General features: G+C 45.4%; 1 protein-coding gene and 1 pseudogene across 3 annotated transcripts in view; one reads left to right on the top strand and one right to left on the bottom strand.

The window, feature by feature from the left end:
* CFAP221 (cilia and flagella associated protein 221) overlaps positions 1 to 22,686 on the bottom strand; it is a 123,192-nt gene that overhangs the window by 80,462 nt on the left and 20,044 nt on the right. The window lies entirely within an intron of this gene.
* Positions 6,937 to 8,172, top strand: LOC139038014 (rab GTPase-binding effector protein 1 pseudogene; annotated as a pseudogene).

Below are 22,686 nucleotides of genomic sequence, written 5' to 3'. Positions count from 1 at the left end.
TATTACAAGATGCTGGATTCAGAGGGCACAATAAATTAATCATCAGCTATTACATGTTACTTGTAACCATCAAGATAAAGGGAAGCCTCTTCACAGAGACATATGTAAAATTTAAACCATAATGTAGACTATGTAAACATGTCAATTTAGCAGGACTTTTCCCTTGTCAATTACTCACTGATACAGAAATCACTTAGAGATCCAAAGCTGTGGACAGCAATGATGTATTTGCATGAGACCCACTCCTTTTCAAATGTACAGAAGACTCATGAGAAAATCGAATCTGAGTGAGCTCATCTATAGTGGGACTTCCCTGGCGGTCCAGTGGTTAAGAATCTGCCTTACAATGCAGTAGACATGGGTTTGATTCCTGGTTGGGGAACTAAGATCCCACATGCTGGGGGGCAGCTAAGCCCATGTGCTGCATCTGAGCCTGTGGGCCTCAACTACAGAGCCCATGCACTCTGGGGTCCCCGCACCATAACTACAGAGAAGACTCTGTGCTGCAACTGAGAGCCTGAGTGTCTCAACCAAGAGCTGAAGCAGGCAAAAATAAATACATAGATATGAAAACAAACCCATTTTTTTCCTACTGAGAGGTGGATCCCCGGTCTCCTTCCCTGGGATCTGGGCTCTCTGGCCACTCAGCTCCCAGAGAGCAGTGGAAATAATGATGCTGCACTGCTTTCCTAAGGTCACACCCAGGAGACTGGCATCCCTCGCTCCTGGGTGCTCACCGTGTTGCTGGGTTGGCAGGAAGTGCAAGCAGCCTTAGGAGAGACCCATGCGGAGAGAACCGAGGCTCCCAGCCCTGCACCCGGCTCAGCCCAGGAGACAGCCAGCATGCGAGTGGACCATCCTGGGAAGTGGATCCCTTGGCCTGGCCAAGCAGCCTCGCTGACTCTCCACAAAGCAGGGCAACTCTCTCCATCAAGGAACCTTCAAAATGTAGGTCCAGGAGCAAAACGAATGACTGCTGTTACTCTAAGCCGCTGCTTCTAGGGCAGTTTGTTAGACAGCAGGAAGGAAAAACCAGATCCAGACAGCACTCTCTCTTCCTCACCTCATTTCTCCTTTAGTGAGTGACAGCCTTTACCCCATTCCTGGTGGGAATCTTAGCTTGGACATTTTAAAGTCTTTCTCTCTTTTCAGTTTTACTCTTCACATGTCCCAGCCATGTGCTTGTGCCTCAGCAGCCTGGGAGGTAAGCGCTATTATTCTGCCCATTTCATAGATAAATAAACCGACCAGTGTGGGGCTGTCCAAGGACATACGGTTAACGAGAGATGAGGCTGGAATGATGAGGATCAGAAGGTGGCAGAGTAGAAGGACATGCGCTCATCTTCTCCTGTGAGAACTCCAAAATTACAACTTGCTGCTGAACAACCACTGACAGGAGAATGTTGGATCACACCAAAAAAAGATACCCCATGTCCAAGGGCAAAGGAGAAGCCCCAGCAAGAAGGTAGGAGGGGCAAAATTGCATTTAGAATCAAACTCCATACCTGCCAGAGATGCTTGGACAGCTCAAACAAAACCTTGTGCACACCAGGAGACCCCACAGAGACTGAGCCAGACCTGCCTGAGTGTCTGAGTGTCCCCTGCAGAGGTGTGGGTCAGCAGTGGCCTGTCACAGGGGCAGGGGCTCTGGGTACAGCAGACCTGAGTGTGGCATAAGCCCTCTTAGAGGAGGTCGCTATTAACCCCACCACAGAGCCGCCAGAACTTGCCCAGGACTAGGGAAACAGACTCGTGGAAGGCCCAAACAAAACCTCGTATGCATCAGGACCCAGAAGAAGGGAGCAGTGACCCCACAAGAGACTGACCCAGACTTGCCTGCTGAGTGTCCAGGAGTCTCCGGCAGAGGCATGGGTTGACGGTGGCCTGCTGCAGGGTCAAAGGCACTGAGGGTGGCAGTGCACAGGACCTTTTCAAGGACATCGCCATTATCTTCATTACTTCCGCCATAGTGTGATCTCAGGTCAAACAACAGGGAAGGAACACAGTCCCACCCATCCACAGAAAATTGGACTAAAGTTTTACTGGGCATGGCTCCGCCCATCAGAACCAAGAACCAGTTTCCCCCACAGTCAGTCTCTCCCATCAGGAAGCTTCCATAAGCCTCTTATCCTTATCCCTCAGAGGGCAGACAGAATGAAAATTACAATCACAGAAAACTGATCACATGGACCACAGCCTTGTCTAACTCAAGGAAACTATAAGCCATGCCGTGTAGGGCCACCCAAGACAGATGGGTCATGGTGGAGAGTTCTGACAAAATGTGCTCCACTGGAGAAGGGAATGGCAAACCATTTCAGCACTCTTGCCTTGAGAACCCCATGAACAGTATGAAAAGGCAAAAAGATATAACACTGAAAGATGAACTCCCCAGGTCGGTAGGTACCCAATATGCTACTGGAGAAGAGTGGAGAAACAACTCCAGAAAGAATGAAGAGATGGAGACAAAGCAAACACAACGCCCAGTTGTGGATGTGACTGGTGATGGAAGTAAAAATCCAGTGCTGTAAAGAACAATAATCTATAGGAACCTGGACTGTGAGGTCCATGAATCAAGGCAAATTAGAAGTGGGCAAACAGGAGATGGCAAGAGTGAACACCAACATTTTAGGAATCAGTGAACTAACATGGATTGGAATGGATGAATTTAACTCAGATGACCATTATATCTACTACTGTGGGCAAGAATCCCTTAGAAGAAAAGGAGTAGTCAACCAAAGAGTCCAAAATGGAATCCTTGGATGCAATCTCAAAAACAATAGAATGACTTCTGTTTATTTCCAAGGCAAACCATTCAATATCACAGCAATCCAAGTCTATGCCCCAACCACTAATGCTGAAGAAGTGGAAGTTAAATGGTTCTATGAAAACCTACAAGACCTTCTAGAATTAACACCTCAAAAAGATGTCCTTTTCATTATAGGGGACTGGAATACAAAACCTTCTAGAATTAACACCTCAAAAAGATGTCCTTTTCATTATAGGGGACTGGAATACAAAAGTAGGAAGTCAAGAGATACCTGGAGTAACAGGCAAGTTTGGCCCTGGAGTACAGAGTGAAGCAGAACAAAGGCTAATAGAGTTTTGCCAAGAGAATGCACTGGTCATACCAAACACCTTCTTTCAACAACACAAGAGAGGACTCTACAAATGGACATCACCAAATGGTCAATGCCAAAATCAGACTGATTACATTCTTTGCAGCCAAAGATGAGAAGCTCTATGCTGTCAGCAAAAACAAGACCAGGAGCTGACCGGGGCTAAGCTCATGAACTCCTTATTGCCAAATTCAGACTTAAATTGTAGAAAGTAGGGAAACCCACTAGACCATTCAGGTATGACCTAATTCAAATCCCTTATGATTATACAGTGGAAGTGACAAATAGATTCAAGGGATTAGATCTGAGAATGCCTGAAGAACTATGGATGGAGGTTTGTAACATTGTATAGGAAGCAGTGATCAAGACCATCCCCAAGAAAAAGAAATGCAAAAATGCAAAATGGTTGTCTGAGGAGGACTTACAAATAGCTGAGAAAAGAAGAGTAGCTAAAGGCAAAACAGAAAAGGAAAGATATACTCATTTGAATGTAGAGCTCCAAAGAATAGCAAGGAGAGACAAGAAAGCCTTCCTCAGTGATCAATGCAAAGAAATATAGAGGAAAATAATAGAATGGGAAAGACTAGAGATCTCTTCAAGAAAATTAGAGATACCAAGGGAACATTTCATGCAAAGATGGGCACAATGACGGACAGAAACGGTATGGACCTAACAGAAGCAGAAGATATTAAGAAGAGGTGGCAAGAATACACAGAAGAACTACACTAAAAAGATCTTTATGACCCAGATAATCACAATGGTGTGATCACTCAGCTAGAGCCAGACATCCTGGAATGTGAAGTCAAGTAAGTGGGCCTTAGAAAGCATCACTACAAACAAAACTAGTGGAGGTGATGGAATTTCAGCTGAGCTATTTCAAATCCTAAAAGATGATCCTGTGAAAGTGCTGCACTCAATATACCAGCAAATTTGGAACATTCAGCAGTGGCCAGAGGACTGAAAATGGTCAGTTTTCATTCCAATTCCAAAGAAAGGGGATGCCAAAGAATGTTCAAACTACCGCACAATTTCACTCATCTCACGTGCTAGCAAAGCAATGCTCAAAATTCTCCAAGACAGGCTTCAACAGTACATGAACGGTGAACTTCCAGATGGTCAAGCTAGATTTAGAAAAGGCAGAGGAACCAGAGATCAAATTGCCAACATCCACTGGATCATCCAAAAAGCAAAAGAGTTCCAGAAGAACATCTGCTTTATTTACTATGCCAAAGCCTCTGGCTGTGTGAATTACAGCAAACTGTGGAAAATTCTTAAAGAGATCAGAGTACCAGACCACCTTATCTGCCTCCTGAGAAATCTGTATGCAGATCAAGAAGCATCAGTTAGAACAGGACATGGAACAACAGGCTGGTTCCAAATTGGGAAAGGAGTATGTCAAGGCTGTATATTGTCACCCTGCTTATTTAACTTACATGCAAATGCCAGGCTGGATGAAGCACAAGCTGGAATCAAGACTGCTGGAACAAATAGTAATAACCTCAGATATGCAGATAACACCACCTGTAGCAGAAAATGAAGAAGAATTAAAGAGCCTCTTCATGAAAGTGAAAGCGGAGAGTGAAAAAGTTGGCTTAAAACTCAACATTCAGAAAAGTAAGGTCACAGAATCAGTCCCATCACTTCATGGCAAATAGATGGGGAAACAATAGAAACAGTGAAAGACTTTATTTTCTTGGGCTTCAAAATCATTGCAGATGGTGACTGCAGCCATGAAATTAAGACACTTGCTCCTTGGAAGAAAAGCTATGACCAACCTAGACAGCATATTAGAAAGCATAGATATTAATTTGCCAACAAAGGTCTGTCTACTCAAAGCTATGGTTTTTCCAGTAGCTATGTATGGATGTGAGAGTTGGATTATAAAGAAAGCTGAGCACCAAAGAACTGATGCTTTTGAACTGTGGTGTTGGAGAAGACTCTTGAGTATCCCCTGAACTGCAAGGAGATCCAACCAGTTCATTCTAAAGGAAATCAGTTCTGAATATTCACTGGAAGGACTGAGGCTGAAGCTGAAACTCTAAGACATTGGCCACCTGATGCGAAGAACTGACTCCTTGGGAAAAGACCCTGATGCTGGGAAAGATTGAGGGCAGGAGGAGAAGGGGATGACAGAGGATGAGATGGCTGGATGGCATCACTGACGCAGTGGACATGAGTTGGAGCAAGCTCCTGGAGTTGGTGATGGACAGGGAGGCCTGGCGTGCTGCAGGCCACGGGGTCACGACTGACTGATGAACTGATTGAGGGGGGAAAGAAAGCAGGACCCCAGGACCCAAACTCTTCACTGCCATGCTATGTCCTACTCCTCGGTCTCTAACAACCACAAAAAACTAAGACATCACACTGTCCACACCGACAGCTTCTTCCCCATGGATTTTCTCTTCAAAAGGGATCCATCTGGGCTTTATTCGCTAAGCTTTTTGAAAGGCAAGTTCTTCAATTAGTCCATCATCAAGAAAGGCTTATAAAGCCCCAGGACTTTTTCTCAATTGTTACCAACCTCCCCTCAAGTCCTGGCATGCATGCAGAGAGGAAGGGGTGGGGGTGTCTGGGGACTGCCCAGTTAGTTTCCTTCAAGCCTGAGGTGTAAATTGCTGGATTCAGAAGATGACCAACAAAAACAGAAAGAAATCAGACAAAACGATTAGTTTCTCGATACGCCAGATCCCCAGATGAATGTGCCACAATCTGAAAAGATATGAAGAGTGCAGAATAAATTATGTTTCCGATTTCAAAGTATGCCCTTGCATCTCAGATAATTTATGTTCCTGTGAACTTTCACATGCTGCTTATCTCACTTTCAAAGATACAATTAGCTGAGCCTGGGGCCTCAAACCAGAAGCACAGTGGGCCCAGGATCTTTAATGACGTAGTCAAATAAGGACACACACATTTCCGTAGAGAAATGGTCACTTAACAGGCATCTAATTTTTTTTTTTTTGCCTTTACAGAATTACACACCATCCTTACTTTAGACTCAGCTTAGACCAATATTGGGCTTCCCAGGTGGTGCTGGTGGTAAAGAATCCACTTACCAATGCAGGAGACATGAGACATGGGTTCAAACCCTGGGTGGGGAAGATCCCCTGGAGGAGGGAATGACAACCCACTCCAGTGTTCTTGCCTGGAGAATCCCATGGACAGAGGAGGCTGGTGGGCTACAGTCCATGGGGTTGCAAAGAGTTGGACACGACTGAAGTGACAGCACACACACACTAGACCAATATTAGAGGCAAAGATCGAGAAGGAGGCAAGGGGTCAGGGAGCTTTGGCGCTTTTTCTCTTGCTGCTGTGACGGTCAAGTTCCTTTCTTGCCCTTAATTCAGTTTCTTCCCCAACCCTACTTAGTTCTCCCCACTGGTACAATTTTACACCCATCCCAGTAGTTTAGGAAAAGATGGGATTCTGAAAACACTAGGGAACAACCACAAGTATTATTAAATGAGGTCCCCTTGCATACTTGGTTAAGGAAGTTAAGATATTTCTCTGGGGGTGGGGCGGGGAAGGGAACTGAATTTCGAAGAAGTTAGAGGTGACCTGGTGACATGTTACCTGTCATCCACAGAGACAATATGTACCCACTTCATATTTCTAAATGCCTTTTTTAGAAAATGTGTATACCATAAAATGTATCCATTCCTAAGGGCACAGTTTTTGGCTTACCCTGGTGGCTCAGTGGTAAAGAATCTGCCTGCAGTGTAGAAGACCCAGGTTTGATCCCTGGGTTGGGAAGTTCCCAAGGAGGGCATGGCAACCCACTCCAGGACTCTTGCCTGGAGAATTCCACGGACACAGGAGCATGCCGGGCTACAAGCCATGGAGTCGCATAGAGTTGGACACGCCTGAGGTGACGAAGCAGCAGAAAGGGCACAGTTGAGAGAAACTGGGGACATTCACACTGTTGTACAACCATCACTACCGTCCTTCTCTAGAACTTCTATCACTTGCAAAATTGGAACTCTGCCCCCATCAAACTGTAAGCCCATCCCCTAGCCTCTGGTACCCACCCTTCTGCTCTCTGTCCCTAAACATGATGAGTCTGAGTACCTGATGGAACTGTGGAATCACACAGTATGAAAGACCTTTTAAAAAGTAAAGGATAGGTCGGCGCTCGGGTCCGTCTCTGCCCGCGGCTGTGGCGGCGCCGGCGGCTCCAGCCTTAGCGGTTCCTGCCTGGGCGGCGGCGGCGGCGGCTCGGTCGACGCCTCCTCCGCCAGCTGAGCCCGCGGGAGCCCGGGACGCCGCTTCCCCGCCCATCCCCGCTCCCCGAGGCCGGCCGGCCGGCCATGGCGCAGCCGGGTCGGCTCCTCAGCCTGACGTTTCTCTTCAGCAGCGGGTGGCAGAATTGGAAAAAATTAATGCAGAATTTTTACGAGCAAAGCAACAGCTTGAGCAAGAATTTAATCAAAAGAGAGCAAAATTTAAAGAGTTATATTTGGCTAAAGAGGAGGATCTGAAGGGGCAAAATACAGTTCTACAAGCTGCACAAGATGATTTAGGACATCTTCGGACACAGTTGTGGGAAGCCCAAGCAGAGATGGAAAACATCAAGGCCATTGCCACGGTGTCTGAGAATACCAAGCAAGAAGCTACAGATGAAGTGAAGAGACAGTGGAGAGAAGAAGTTGCTTCACTTCAGGCTGTTATGAAAGAAACAGTTCGTGACTATGAGCACCAGTTCCACCTTAGGCTGGAGCAGGAGCGAACACAGTGGGCACAGTATCGAGAATCTGCAGAGAGGGAAATAGATTTAAGGAGAAGGCTGTCTGAAGGCCAAGAGGAGGAAAATTTAGAAAATGAAATGAAAAAGGCCCAAGAGGATGCTGAAAAACTTCGGTCTGTTGTGATGCCTATGGAGAAGGAAATTGCAGCTTTGAAAGATAAACTGACAGAGGCTGAAGACAAGATTAAAGAGCTGGAGGCCTCAAAGGTTGTGAAAAGTTGTAATCCATTTGCTTGGAGCCAAAGTTCTACCCTTATGCTTTGAGCAAAATTAGAATACTGAGGGAGTAAAAACTGTAATTTAGACTATGTATTGTCAGAATCTTGCTTTCTTTAAAATGCAAGAAAATGCTTGGAGATGATTTTGTCTTTATGGATATTTAAAATAATGACAATAGTGTTGCTTGTGCTGCTTCATTATGTAGTCAGTGTTTATCTTCTTATCAAAATGAGCATCACTCGTTTTGATGGAAAATAAGTTGTTCAAAGGTGACTTTGTTTCCTGACATCAGCCCTAGAATCGACCTTTTAGAAATTACGTAGCTGTAGTACAGCTGGATTTGTTGGCTGTAAAGACCCAATAGAAAAAAAACAAGATTTGCTGTTAGGCAGATCCAAATCTCTGACCATAGGTTATTATTTACAATAAAATGTAGTGAAGGTATAATGTCTGAAAATGAAAAAAATTAACTCATGGGAAAGGAATTGTCAAACATTTTAATAATTAATCTAAAACGTATGAAAGAAAAATAATTTAGAGGTAGTAATCAAAAGGACTATATAGGAGTGTAGAAAAAAATGTAGGAGTGTAGAAATGGATGTGTATCAGTAATTCTAGTAAGTGTAAGCTGATAATTACCTACTAAAAGAGACTGGATTTTAAATTTATAGTGTAATATAAATTTATATTGCTTGTAAGAGACATACCTAAAATAAAACTACAAGGTGATATTGAGAAAAAAAAAAAAGTAAAGGATAACTTCACTTAAACATGAAAATAGTAATAGAAATAATACATCGTATAGAAAACAGCATCTATAGCTCACTAGAGGTACAGATAATGTGGGGTAAGGAACGAAATTCAGGGCTGCTCATCCTAGTCAGGGCAGGTCCCTGGCTGCTAAGCTACCCTAAATATTTTGACAAAAGCATCGACTAATCACATTCTAGGGAGTTCTCTGGTGGCCCAGTGCTTACGACTCTGTGCTCTCATAAGACACATGGCATGACCAAAAAAAAATCACACTCTAGACACCATGTCATCCACAATATTTACCTTTGCTTCTTCCAGGAGTATAGGCTGAAACTCCTTATGCTGTACTCTTAAGTACTAGAGTTGGGAGCTAATCTATGAATAGTTTTTGTAACAATATTTTAAAGTTTCTTACTGTTAGTCCATGATACCAGGTTGGTAGTTTCATATAAGCCATATAATGTATCTATTAAACTTAACATATTATTCCAAGAATTTATACAAAAACTAGAAAGCCCTAAATAAAAAGTACTCCACCTTTTACCACTGCCCCTGATACACACGTTGCTAAACTGACCATCTGTTGGTGTTGTCCAATCCTTAGTACCGTGCAAACCAAGGGCAATTTTCCAAATCAAATTTGCACAAAATCCAAGGGAGAAAAGCAGAGTATTACAGTTTTCAAGCTAAGCTCTAATAAAGTCAATACTGCTTTCCTAAATTTTGTTTTTCAGCCTTTTGATGACTTTCTCCAGGAGTCAAAAGTCTGGGATTCAACATTTTGTGAGAAAAACTTAAAAAAAAAAACAACCCGAAACAAAGTAATTTAGGCCTTCCACTGAAAGCTCTCTTTGGGACTTCCCTGGTGATCCAGTGGTTAAGAATCCACCTTCCAATGTAGGGGACACGGGCTCAATCCCTGGTCCAGGAACTAAGATCACACCTTCCTCAGGGCAACTAAGCCCATGCACCATGACTACTGAGGCCTGAGTGCCTACAGCCTGTGCTCGGCAACAAGAGAAGCCGCCGCAAGGAGAAGCCCATGTACCACAACTAGAGGGGACCCTAGGAGACTTTCAGGCAAGCTTGTCTACAGCACTCCAACCAACTGGTCAACCGAACCAGCTTGGTGCTAGGAGGGTCAGGTGATGCCACATGGAGAGGACAACTAGCCAATCGACTGGATTTGCTCCAGATTCCAGCCAGTTATTCAGGAGGAGATAGACACTGCCAGGGAAAGTGCATAGTGAGATGATTGAAGGTGAATCTTTCTAGGGTCATGGAAACAGGGAAGATGTAACATTTCAGTACCTTTCATAAGCATGCTTTCATTTACTTATGTGTGCAGGAAGAGTAGCACTGTATCTGATCCACAACACTCTCTAAGAAACGAAGTGATGGCTAGAGCTACCCAGTTATGGAGCAGTTTCAACATCTGAAGGCGAAAGACAGCTGAAAGGCCTCTGCATCTCACGGTTGGATGTTGGATAGATGTTGGATAGAAACTGGAATGCTACTTTTTGCTATTTACAGAAGCTGTCAAAACATAATTCACCAGATTTTAAACCACCACAGTTGTTTATAGGTAGCTGGCAAATGTCCATGTGGGATTTTATCCCAGCGAGGAAAATTTACAACTATCAAATCCAGCCCATGAGAACATAGTTGATGAATAGATACAAGTCTGCCTCTTGACCTTCTGAAAAGTGGACTGAGGTGCCACCCAATCCTCAGAAAGGCTGGACCCAGACCACACCTGCTTCTCCCCAGAAGCAACCTCAAAGAGAGCAAACTTAGGATACTAAATGAAAATCCTACAACTTCTGGCAACTTGGTCTAAATTGATTATATATATATATATATATATATATATATATATATATATATATATATAAAGAGAACATATATTCTTCTGAATCTACTTTCTGCTAAATTTATGTTTTCCCATCACCTTTGACCTTCCCCATAATGTGCAGTATTTTTTTTTCTGTAGCTATAGAAAGAATTGCTTTACTCTGACATTTAAACACATAAATGTCATTGGAATACAGGCTCCTTTGTCCGTGGAATTCTCCAGGCAAGAATACTGGAGTGGGTAGTAGCCATTCCTTTCTCCAGGAAATCCTCTTGACCAGGAACTGAACCCCGGTAACCCACACCGCGGCAGATTCTCTACCATGTGAGCCAGGGAAGCCCTGTATATAAAACAGATAACTAACACGGACCTGCTGTATGGCCAGGAGACTACTCAATACTCTGTGATGGCCTACATGGGAACAGGATCTAAAAGTGGATACATGTAGACATACAACCAACTCCCTTCACTGTACAGTGAAACTAACACAATCGTGTAAATCAGGTATACTCCAACACATTTCTTTAAAATAAAAATAAATAAATAAACATATAAATGACACTGGAACCCTCGGACATTGCTGATAAGAATGAAAAATGGTGCGGTCATTTGGAAGACAGTGTGGCAGCTTCTCAGAATGTTAAACATGGAGTTACTACTACAGCCGACCAATTCTGTTTCCAGGTATGCAGCCAACAGAAACGAAAACACTTATCTGCATAAGAACAAACGCATGTTTATAGCAGCACTATTCAAAGTGGCCAAAAAGTGGAAACAGCTCAGTGTCCATCACCTGATGAGCAGATAATAAAATACGGTTTATCCGTATAGTAGAATATTATTTGGCATGAAAAAGGAATGAAGTACTGATACGTGCAACAAGCTGGATGCAAACTGAAAACATTACGTTAAGTAAAAGACGTCAGTCACCAAGGGCCATAAGACATATGATCCCATTTTTATGAAATGTCCAGAATAAGCACATTTATAGAGACAGAAAGTAAATCAGAGTTTACTTAAGGCTGTGAAGTTTGAGAGAGAAACGAGGAGGTGGAGGGTTCTTTTTAGGCAATAAAAATAGCCTAGAATTGTGGTGATGGTTGATACATACTAAAAACCACTGAATTGTATGTTGTAAATCAGTACATTTTATGATATGCAAATTCTATCTCAATAAAACTTAAAAAAAATATACACACCAAGAGAGGGTGGGGAGGATACATTAGGAATTTGGGGGCAAAAGATACACGCTACTATATATAAAATAGATAATGACAAAGATCTACCGTATAGCACAGGGAACTATACTCAATATTTTATAATAACCCATACGGGGAAAGAATATATAAATATATATACATATAACTGAATCACTTTCCTGTACACCTAAAACTAACACAACATTGTAAATCAACTATCATCTGATAAAGAAGAAAACAATTTAAAATACACACACACGTGCATAAACATGCCAAGAGAAAGATGCTCTTAGCCCCAGAACCTACAGCTACCCCCTCACTGCCCCCTGCCTGCCCCACCCTGGCCCCTCTCCCCAGCTCATGCGTAGCTCCTGACAGGTTGTTTCGGAGGCTTCCCACAACCCCTCTGCCATCAGCCCAGTCCCCGAGCCTTGGAAACCCACCTTCAGCTTGGCCGCCAGCCTCCCCACCCCGAGCCTCTCATAGCAATTTCTCTGTAAGTTGTCCACCTTTGTTAAAGCGTGAGCCAAACTGTCTGGTCTCATCTGCGCATCAGCTGGGCAAAAATCTCCTTGGTGACGACAGTGACGATGGCTGTCAACTTTCAGGGCTGCGCAGCCATCGCCAAGCAGAGCCTGGACGGGACTCCAGACCCTGCACGGCGTTCTCTCCTTCCCAGCTTCTTTACTGAGGGTCCCCACAGGCCGGGCAGGTGATACTGCGTGGAGAGGGTGGCCGGGGACGCAGCGGGGAGAGGTGGGGACTGTGGCGCCTGGCAGAGGCACGGCCCTCGGGAGGGGCAGCGTCCATGCCGTACCTGCTGGGCTGATGGTGATCAGATAGGAATCTGTGCCCAGTACTGCTGGAGCTAACTTTTTAAAACACACACACACACACAAAACACCAAAAAGTGGAAATCTAAATTTCACGTGAAATCTTCTGATTTTTCAACGCTGGCAACTAACTGAAATTTTTAAAATTTATTTTAAAGAAGGATGGTTTATATACTGTTGTGTTAATTTCTGCTCCACAGCAAAGTGACTCAGTTAAAAAGGAAAGTGAAAGTCACTCAGTCGTGTCTGACTCTTTGTGACCCCGTGGACTGTAGCCTGCCAGGTTCCTCTGTCCATGGAATTCTCCAGGCAGGAATACTACAGTGGGTTGCTGTTCCCTTCTCCAGGGGGTCTTCTGGACCCAGGGACAGAACCCAGGTGTCCTGCTTTGCAGGCTGATTCTTCACCGTCTGGGCCACCAGGGAAGCCCCCCAGTTACACATATATAAATGTGTTTTACACACACAGTTTTTTCCCGTTCTTTTCTACTGTGGTTTATCACAGGATACTGAATATAGTTCCTGTGCTCTACAGTAGGACCTCGGTGCTTATCCATTCTCTACACATAGTTTACATCTGCTAGCCCCACACTCCTAGTCCATCCCTCTCCCATCCCCTTCCCCCTTGGCAACCATAAGCCTGAAGTGTTTACAAAAAAATAAATCATGTGAACTCCCACTACGTGGACTAAACAGAGCAGATCAGCAGTTTAATAAAATCAGGATCACAAACTCAGAAAGGGCGGATGGGTGACAGGCTGAGGGATAAATCATTTGTGCCAGACAAGATAGGGGTGTTGGAGCGACACACCCCACTCTCTGCAGCAAGCTGATCCTCAGGAAACCATCCAGGGCTTTAGCTCTCCACAAGGAGCTAAGAAGGGAGAGACTGAGTTCGAGGGGCTGAGAAGGGACAGGGCTAAGAAGGAGCCAGGGGCATAGGTGCCAGAGCGTGCCCATCCGTGAGACACGCTAGCAGGTGGCCGGTGCGGCCGGAGGAGGTGCTGGCCCTCTGGGTGTGGGGCGGGGATACTGGGTGAGGTTGGCTGCAAAGGCAGCATCTGCATGTGCATCATTTCTGGCCCCAGAGCTGGGCCTCACAAGCAGTCCCTGGAGAAGAGATGGAGCAGAGCTGGGGGGATCCGTATTCACGGACGGGTAGGGACTGAGGGCCGAGGCAGGGAAATAGTAGGAGCGGGGCTGCAAATCGGGGCTCCTAGGTGGCTCGGTGGTGGAAAATCCACCTCCCAGTGCAGGAGCCACAGGGGACATGGGTTCGATCCCGGGGTTGGGAAGATTCCCTGGAGGGGGAAATGGCAACCCACTTCAGTATTCTTGCCTAAAGGATCCCATGGACATAGGAGCCTGGTGCGTTACAGTCCATGGGGGTCGCAGAGTCAGACGCCACTGAGTGGTCGACCACACACGACTGCAAATCAGCCTCGAGGGCAGGCGGTGGCCTGATGGGCTCCCAGGTGAGAGGTAAGACTGGAGGTCACAGGTGAGGATCACTGCTTCTCACTCTCCGAGCGGTGGCTGCAGCAGGTCCACTCTTGTAGGGAGGAGTACTAATATTTTATCAGAGATCATGCTGAGCCAAGTGCCCACGCTGCAGTTGCCTTTCAAACCAGAAGTGTGTGTACTCTGTGTTATAACTTCTTCCTTTAGCCAAAATGCCTAGTCCAACTTTTTTTTTTCTCCAATTAATCACATCCTAGGATCCACTGTATTGATACAAATCCAGTATTGCATGTCTTGCATGTAACTTTTCTAAAGAACCTTAATTTATGAACTATATGTATCAGAATAGTGTACATAGCCATGCAATGCAAAAAAGAAAAATCTACATAATTAATGCCACTAACTGTCCAAGTCTTATAGCAACTGGAACAATAAGTGAACAGTTATCAGTGCAAGGTCACACTGAAGGGCCCCTCTGTCCCCAGGAGGGAGCACCAGGCGTAGCCAGCCCTATACTCTCCATCATGACACCACCCATCAGGAGACAATCACCCCGCCAGGCAGCAGCTCACATCATCTCAACCTCGCAGGGAGTCTGCATCGTTGCTCCAGAGAAGGGCAATCCCAGAGCCAGATAAAGCCGGACAGAGAGCTGACAAGTGGGTGTGTGACCCAAGGGCGGCTGCTTGCTGCGCCCTGCGGCGATGCTACGGCTCCCCTCCTTCACCAGCTGGAGCTCCCAGTGCCAGGCTCCCAGGGGCCGTGGCTGAGGACTCTTCCCATGACCTTCTCCAGAGAAGTACCTTCAGCTGAGGGGCTGGGCGCCCTCACCCTTGCCCTGCCTCCTTAATGGGTTCTGGCTTAATAAACCATGGGCAATGAATCCTTATTTCCGCTTCTGAGGAACCTAAGGCCGCACTGCTTCCTTTAAATATTTGCAATCCATGCCTGTGAAAGTGCTGCACTCAGTATGCTGGAAAATTTGGAAAATTCAGCAGTGGGCACAAGACTGGAAAAGGTCAGTTTTCATTCCAGTCCCAAACAAGGGCAATGCCAAACAATGCTCAAACTACTGTAATATTCTGTTCATTTCACATGCTAGCAAGGTAATCCTCAAAATTCTTCAAGCTAGACTTCAAGCAGTATGTGAATCAAGACCTTCCAGAGATACAAGGTGGGTTTAGAAAAGGCAGAGGAACCAGACACCAAATTGCCAACATCCATTGGATCACAGAAAGAGCAAGGATATCCCAGAGAAACATCTACCTCTGTTTCATTGACTATGCAAAACCTTTGACTGATGGGATACAACAAGCTATGGAAAACTCTTAAAGAGATGGGAATACCAGACCAACTTATGTGTTTCCTGAGAAACCTGTATGCAGGTCAAGGAGCAACAGTTAGAACTGGGCATGTAACAAGGGACAGGCTTGAAACTGGAAAAGGAGAACGTCAAGGTTACATATTGTCACCTGCTTGTTTAACTTATATGCAGAGTATATCATGTGAAATGCCAGGCTGGATGAATCACAAGCTGGACTCAAGACTGCTGGGAGAAACATCAACAACATCAGATATGCAGAGTACCACTCTAATGGGAGAAATCGAAGGGGAACTAAAGGACCTCTTGATGAGGGTGAAAGAGGAGGGTGAAAAAGCTGGTTTAAAGCTCAACATTTGAAAAATGAAGATCATGGCATCTGGTCTCATCACTTCATGGCAAATAGATGGGGAGAAAGTGGAAACAGTGAAAGATTTTATTTTCTTGGGCTCCAAAATCACTATGGATGGTGACTGCAGCCCTGAAATTAAAAGACGCTTGCTCCTTGGAAGAAAAGCTATGACAAACCTAGACAGCACATCAAAAAGCAGAGACATCACTTTGCCGACCACGGTCCATCTAGTCAAGGCTATGGTTTTTCCAGCAGTCATGTATGGATGTGAGAGTAGGACCATAAAGAACGCTTAGTGCTGAAGAACTGAGGCCTTCAAACTGTGGTGCTGGATAGACTTTGGAGAGCTGCTTGGGCAGCAAAGAGACCAAACCGGCCAATCCTAAAGGAAATCAACCCTGAAGGGCTGATGCTGAAGCTGAAGCTGCAATACTTGGGCCACCTGATGCGAAGATCTGACTCATTAGAAAAGACCCTGATGCTGGGAAAGATGGAGGGGAAAGAGGAGAAGGGGGCGACGGAGGATGAGATGATTGGATGGCAATCACTGATGGCCATGTCCATACAATGGACATGAGTCTGAGCAAACTCCGGGAGATAGTGAAAGATTGTGAGGTTGCAAAGAGTCGGACAAGACTGAGCGACTGAACAAGACAACAAGACAAGCAGTGCCTGTTTTTGAGGTGCACTGGGGCCCCCTCCTGTCTTGGGCCTGGCTGTGCACAGCAGTGCTGGCCATGCCTCCTCTGGTTCCCACACAGGCCACTCAGGTGAGGCTTCCATCAGGTAGACTAGACTGTGCGTTTCTCCGCTTCCATTGTTCACTGGCAGCATCATTGAAATCCATGCCCCCCCAGCATAGCCTCTGAGGCCTTCCTTTCTCAGCCTTCTCCCTGCTTCCCCTGCCTCAGGCTAATAAATGTTCCCGACAGGCCCAAATCTGCTGCGCCTTCCACACCTCTGACTCTGCCGAAGCCTCTGTGCTACCAAAAACACCCCTCTTTCCTCCTGCTCTGCTCCCTTCTGCCGCTGGCTGATTCGAAAGCTCAGGGCAAGCACGTTCTCCTCTGGAAAGTCTCTTCTGAGCTTCCCTGTCCCACCTGCCACCAACTCACTTCACACTGAGCTGGGTAAGGTGTCCTTCCTCAGAACACACTGAGTTAGAAATTAGAACCATCCATTTAACAAACAGCTCATACAACTCAACAACAACAAGAAAACAAACAACCCAGGACTGCCCTGGTGGCCTAGTAACTAAGAATCTGCCCGCTAACGCAGAGGGACACAGGTTCGATCCCTGGTCCTGGGTGACCCCACATACCTCGGAGCAACTAAGTCTGTGCACCAACTACTGAGCCCGCGCTGTAGGGCCCAAGTTTTGCAAGGAGAGAAGACACCACAATGAGAAGCCCGCGCACCACAATGAGACAAAGCCTGCACACACCAACAAAGACCCGGCACAGTCAGAAATTCATATTAAAAAAAGATCAATACCCCAAGCATTGTTTGTCTTTAAAACAAACAAATTGAAAAACAGGCAGAAGACCTAAACAGATACTTCTGCTAAGAAGACATACAGATGGCCAACAGGCACATGAAAAGATGCTCATCATTGCTAATTATTAGAGAAATGCAGATTAAAACTACAATGAAGTACCACCTCATTGTCAGAAAGGCCATCATTAAAATATCTACAAACAATAAGTCCTGGAGAGAGTGTGAAGAAAAGGGAACCTTCCTACACTGTTGGTGGGAATGTAAGCTGGTGTAGCCATTGTGGAAAACAGTATGGAGGTTCCTTAAAAAACTAAAAATAGAGCTGCCATACGATCCAGCAATCCACTTCTGGACACACATCCAGACAAAATTATAATTTAAAAAGATACATGCACCCCTACGTTCACAGCAGCAGGAGCCAAAACATGGAACAACCTAAACATCCATCAACAGAGGAATGAATACAGAAGATGTGGTACATAAAAACAACGGAATATTACTCAACCTTAAAAGAATGAAATAATGCCATTTACAGCAACATGGATTGACCTAGAGATTATCATACTAAATGAAGTAAGTCAGAAAGAGAAAGACAAACCTAATATTTCATTTACATGTATAATCTGGGGCTTCCCAGGTGGTGCTAATGGTAAAAAACCTGCCTGCCAATGCAGGAGACATAAGAGACACAGATTTGATCCCTGGGTTGGGAAGATCCTTTGGAGGAGGGCGTGGCAACCCACTCCAGTATTCTCACCTAGAGAATCCGATGGACAGAGAAGCCTGACAGAGTTGAACAAGACTGAGGTGACTTAGCATGCACACACGCATATAAAACATGACACAAATGAACTTATCTACAAAACAGAAACAGATTCACAAACATAAAGAAGAGACATGTGGTTGCCGAGGGGGAGGGAGTTGAGGGAGGGATGAACTGGGAGTTTGGGATTAGCAGATGCAAATTATTGTATACAGAATGGATAAACAAAAAGGCCCTACTGTATAGCACAGGGAACTATGCTATGATATATATTAAATACCCTGTGATAAACCATAGTGGAAAAGAATATGAAAAAGTATGTGTGTATATGTATGCGTGAGTGCGAGCTCAGTCGCTCAGTCATGCCCGACTCTTTGCTACCCACTGGACTGTAGCCTGCCAGGCTCCTCTGTCCATGGGATTCTCTAGGCAAGAACACTGGAGTGGGTTGCCATGCCCTCTTCTGTGTATGTGTATACATACATCTGAATCACTTTGCTATGCCCCAAAAGTAAACACAGCATTATAACACAACTAAACTTCAATAAAATAAAGAATTGTCTATTTGTGAGATGAGATTCATGTACCCTCAGTACTACCATTGTGCCGGGCACACAGTAGGCATTCTATAAAGGTTTGTTGAATGAATGAATGAATGCTGAATAAAGAACCTACCCAAATAATATCTTCAATCCTTCAGTTCAGTTCAGTTCAGTTGTTCAGTCGTGTCCAACTCTTTGCGACCCCATGAACCAGAGCACGCCAGGCCTCCCTGTCCATTACCAACTCCCACAGTCTACCTAAACCCAAGTCCATTGAGTCAGTGATGCCATCCAACTACCTCATCCTCTGTCGTCCCCTTCTCCTCCTGCCCTCAATCTTTCCCAGCATCAGGGTCTTTTCAAATGAGTCAGCTCTTTGCATCAGGTGGCCAAAGTATTGGAGCTTCAGCTTCAACATCAGTCCTTTCAATGAACACCCAGGACTGATCTCTTTTAGGATGGACTGGTTGGATCTCCTTGCATTCCATGGGACTCTCAAGAGTCTTCTCCAACACCACGGTTCAAAAGCATCAATTCTTTGGTGCTCAGCTTTCTTTATAGTCCAACTCTCACATCCATACATGACCACTGGAAAAATCATAAGCCTTGACTAAATGGACCTTTGCTGGCAAAGTAATGTCTGCTTTTTAATATGCTGTCTAGGTTGCCATAACTTTACTTCGAAGGAGTAAGTGTCTTTTAATTTCATGGCTGCAATCACCATCTGCAGTGATTTTGGAGCCCCCAAAAATAAAGTCAGCCACTGTTCCCCATCTATCTGCCATGAAGTGATGGGACCAGATGCCATGACAGCCTAAAATTAACAGAGGATATTTCAGGAGAAAATCCTTTCACATACTCACCCTATCCTACCTTGGGCTGCTACCAGACAATATGGATTAAATGTGGTGTGGGCAGCGTGTGTCATTAAAAGTTGGGGGAAAGCCATTAAGTCAAAAGCATCAAGTCTGGGAAAGGTGTTCTTGGCTAGAAACAAAATAGCACTCTTATGTTTTGAAATATTTATGAAATTAGCAAGGTGTTACACACAGTAACTCAAGTTTTATAAACTGTTTAGCTGAAATTTTCATTCTGATGACAAATGAAGGGCATGATGTATAAAGCTCCTTGAGAGAAGCCTCCAGGGAAGTAAGCAGATTTGTGTGTTTAGAACCAAGGCTGGGCTTCCCTGGTGGTCCAGGGGTTAAGACTCTACACTTCCACTGCAGGGGGTGTGGGTTCGATTCCTGTTCCAGGAAGTTCCACATGCAGTATGGTGTGGTCAAAAAAAAAGAACCAAGGCTGAAGTCTGCATCCTTTCCTTCTGTCTATGCACCAGTGCTCTCAACGTGGACAGCCTGGCTTATGGTCCAAACAAGGAGTGATGTGTGGAGGGAGAGGGAGAGAGAGAGGGAGGAAGGCAGATGAACTAGGAAGTCAGTTGTTTCCACCACTTTGGTTTTGGTTGAAAATTGCCATTCACCCATTTAAAGGAAATAGCTATGTTTGGGGTCAAAATGCATAGAGTGAGTGGGGGTGAGCAGTCTTGCCAGGAGGGGTTCACCTCTGTTGGCCCCTTAGGTTCCTACATAGACCACTGAGTGCTGATGGGCAGTGGGAGCAGCGTAGATGAGGGGAGGGAAGAAGTGCCGGGAAAGAGTTCTGGCTGAGCATTCTGGGGGAAAATGCAGACAAGTAGAGCCAGGGGCCAAGAATATACATCACCCAAAATGTAAAGGTCTAATAACACCCACCATGGGCAATGATGCAGGAGAAAAGGGAGTGTGTCTAAGGGGCACACCCGTATCGGAGAACAATTTGGCATCAAAAGGTGACACTGAAGCTATGTGGACTGGCAATTACGCCTCTAGGTGCACAATGTAGAAAACTCTGGAACACACCCCCCAGACCATGCACACGGATATACAACAGCAGAGCTGGTCACAGCCAAAAAAAAAAAAAAAGTAGTAGTAATAATCCACAGGTCTGTTAGCAGTGAGAAGATTTTTAACATTGCCATAAACACACACAGCAGTGAACTACGCCGGCTCTGGGTTAATGTGGCTGGACCACGAGAACATAATGTTGGATCAAAAAAGCAAGTTATGAAAGAACTGATGCAGAGTATGATTTCATTTATATAAAGATCAGGGACATCCCCGGTGGTCCAGTGGCTAAGACTCCGTGCTTTCATGGCAGGGGGCCTGGGTTCGATCCCTGGTCAGGGAACGAGATCCCACATGCTGCGAGGAAGATCAAAGATCCTACACGCCACAATAAAGACCTGGCACAGCCTAAAAGAAAAAAGATCAAACACTGGCAGAGCCATACCACGTGTTATGTAGGGGTGCCCGTGGATGTGTCGAAACTACTAAAATAAATCAGAAAAATGACTGCCACAAAATTCAGAGCAGTGGTTGTAAAGTTACTGGTAGTGCTTTATCTCTTAATGTCTTAAAATCAATTTTCAATATATTATCATTCTTTAAACTGTGCATATTATTATATATTCTTTTGTATGTGTTATTTATTGATACTTCTTAAAGAGTTGTTTTAAAAAAATAAGTAAAGCGAGAAGGTGAGCCAGAAGCCCATGGGAAGCCTCTGGGTAGGGGGCAGGGTCTCACATCAGCTGAACCAAGGCAACTGTTCCAGATCTAAATGGTGAGTTTCACTCAAAGGCCCTGAAGGTCATACACCCTGGTCACCCCCTCCCACCACCAAAAAGCCTCAGCTGCTGCCTCTTTCCTCTGCTACTGGGTCTTCAGCAACTTGTATCCCCTTGCTCAGTGCCGCCTATGGGCACCTGAACATGCTCTGACCCCCCACACAGGCTGGGGCCCACAGTCTTTGCTGACTCTCTGTCCTTAGAGCAAGAGGCGTCTAGGGGTCTCCCTGGTGGTCCAGTGGCTGGGACTCCTCACTCCCAATGCAGGCAGCCCAGGTTCAATCCTTGGGAGGGGAACTAGATTCTACATGCATGCTGCTACTAGGAGTTCACAGGTCTCAACTAAAGATCCTGCATGCTGCAACAAAGACCAAGGATCCCACATGCCACAACTAAGACCAGCTGCAGCCAAAAAAGAAAAAAAAAAGAGGCGCCGAGTATCTGCTAGCTACGGGCTGGGTTCATCACCTGCAAGGCATGATCCACGCTCTGTGGCCACCATACTTTCGTATACCCGGTTTCCTTGCCTGGATGCCATCCTCACGGCCTACCCCATGGTGTCCTCTGAGGATAACTGGATGCCCCCCCTTATGCGGGAGGACTTTCCCCAGCCCCCCAGTCAGTTCTGTGCTCCCTCTTCTGGACCCACACAGAACCCCTTGTGTGCCTTGATGACAACACTTAGCAAGTGGTGTAATTTCTGAATGACATGGTTCTGTCCCCGTTAGACTTTAAGGCCTTCAGAATGAGAGCTTTTGTCTATTGGTCTTTTTACATAGGTGATACTCAAAACATCGCCCAAGCAGGACTTCACCGGCAGTACACAGCCAGCATGGATACAAAGCTGGAGCCAGGACCAGCAGGTCCCCCTGCGCCCAGACTGCTAGGTATTAACAACTTGGTTACTGCATCGCTGGAGGTGAGGGGTGGCAGAAGGGGCTCCAGGCAGATGAGCTGGGGGGACAGGGACAGGACAGTGTGTATTTCTCAACCAGTACAGGAATATTTCAAGATTTAACAAACTTTAACTGGTGTGGCCATTATATCTCAATGTCTAACTGCTCAACATTCATCTTCTTTATGTCCCTAGATACACATGGCACTGTGCCTGGTAGTAGGTATTCAATAAATATTTACTGGAAAAACAAGAGGCATCTTAAAGTACACCTAAGTCATCAACTACTTTCCCAGCAAGGAGAAAGGACTTGAGATTTGGCTTCCATTGCGACCGTCTACTGCCTTTGCCTTCTCTGCTGCCAATCTAGCTACAAACAGGTAAATGTCTGGGCATGAGACGCAAGCTGGTCCAACAGCATTCAATCCAATCCTGAGACTGCTATGTGAATACTCACAGCCTCACGGCC

This window comes from Odocoileus virginianus, chromosome 13 (assembly GCF_023699985.2).
Source record: "Odocoileus virginianus isolate 20LAN1187 ecotype Illinois chromosome 13, Ovbor_1.2, whole genome shotgun sequence".
Taxonomy (NCBI): Eukaryota; Metazoa; Chordata; class Mammalia; order Artiodactyla; family Cervidae; genus Odocoileus; species Odocoileus virginianus.
This window is presented reverse-complemented; position numbering and strand designations above follow the sequence as displayed.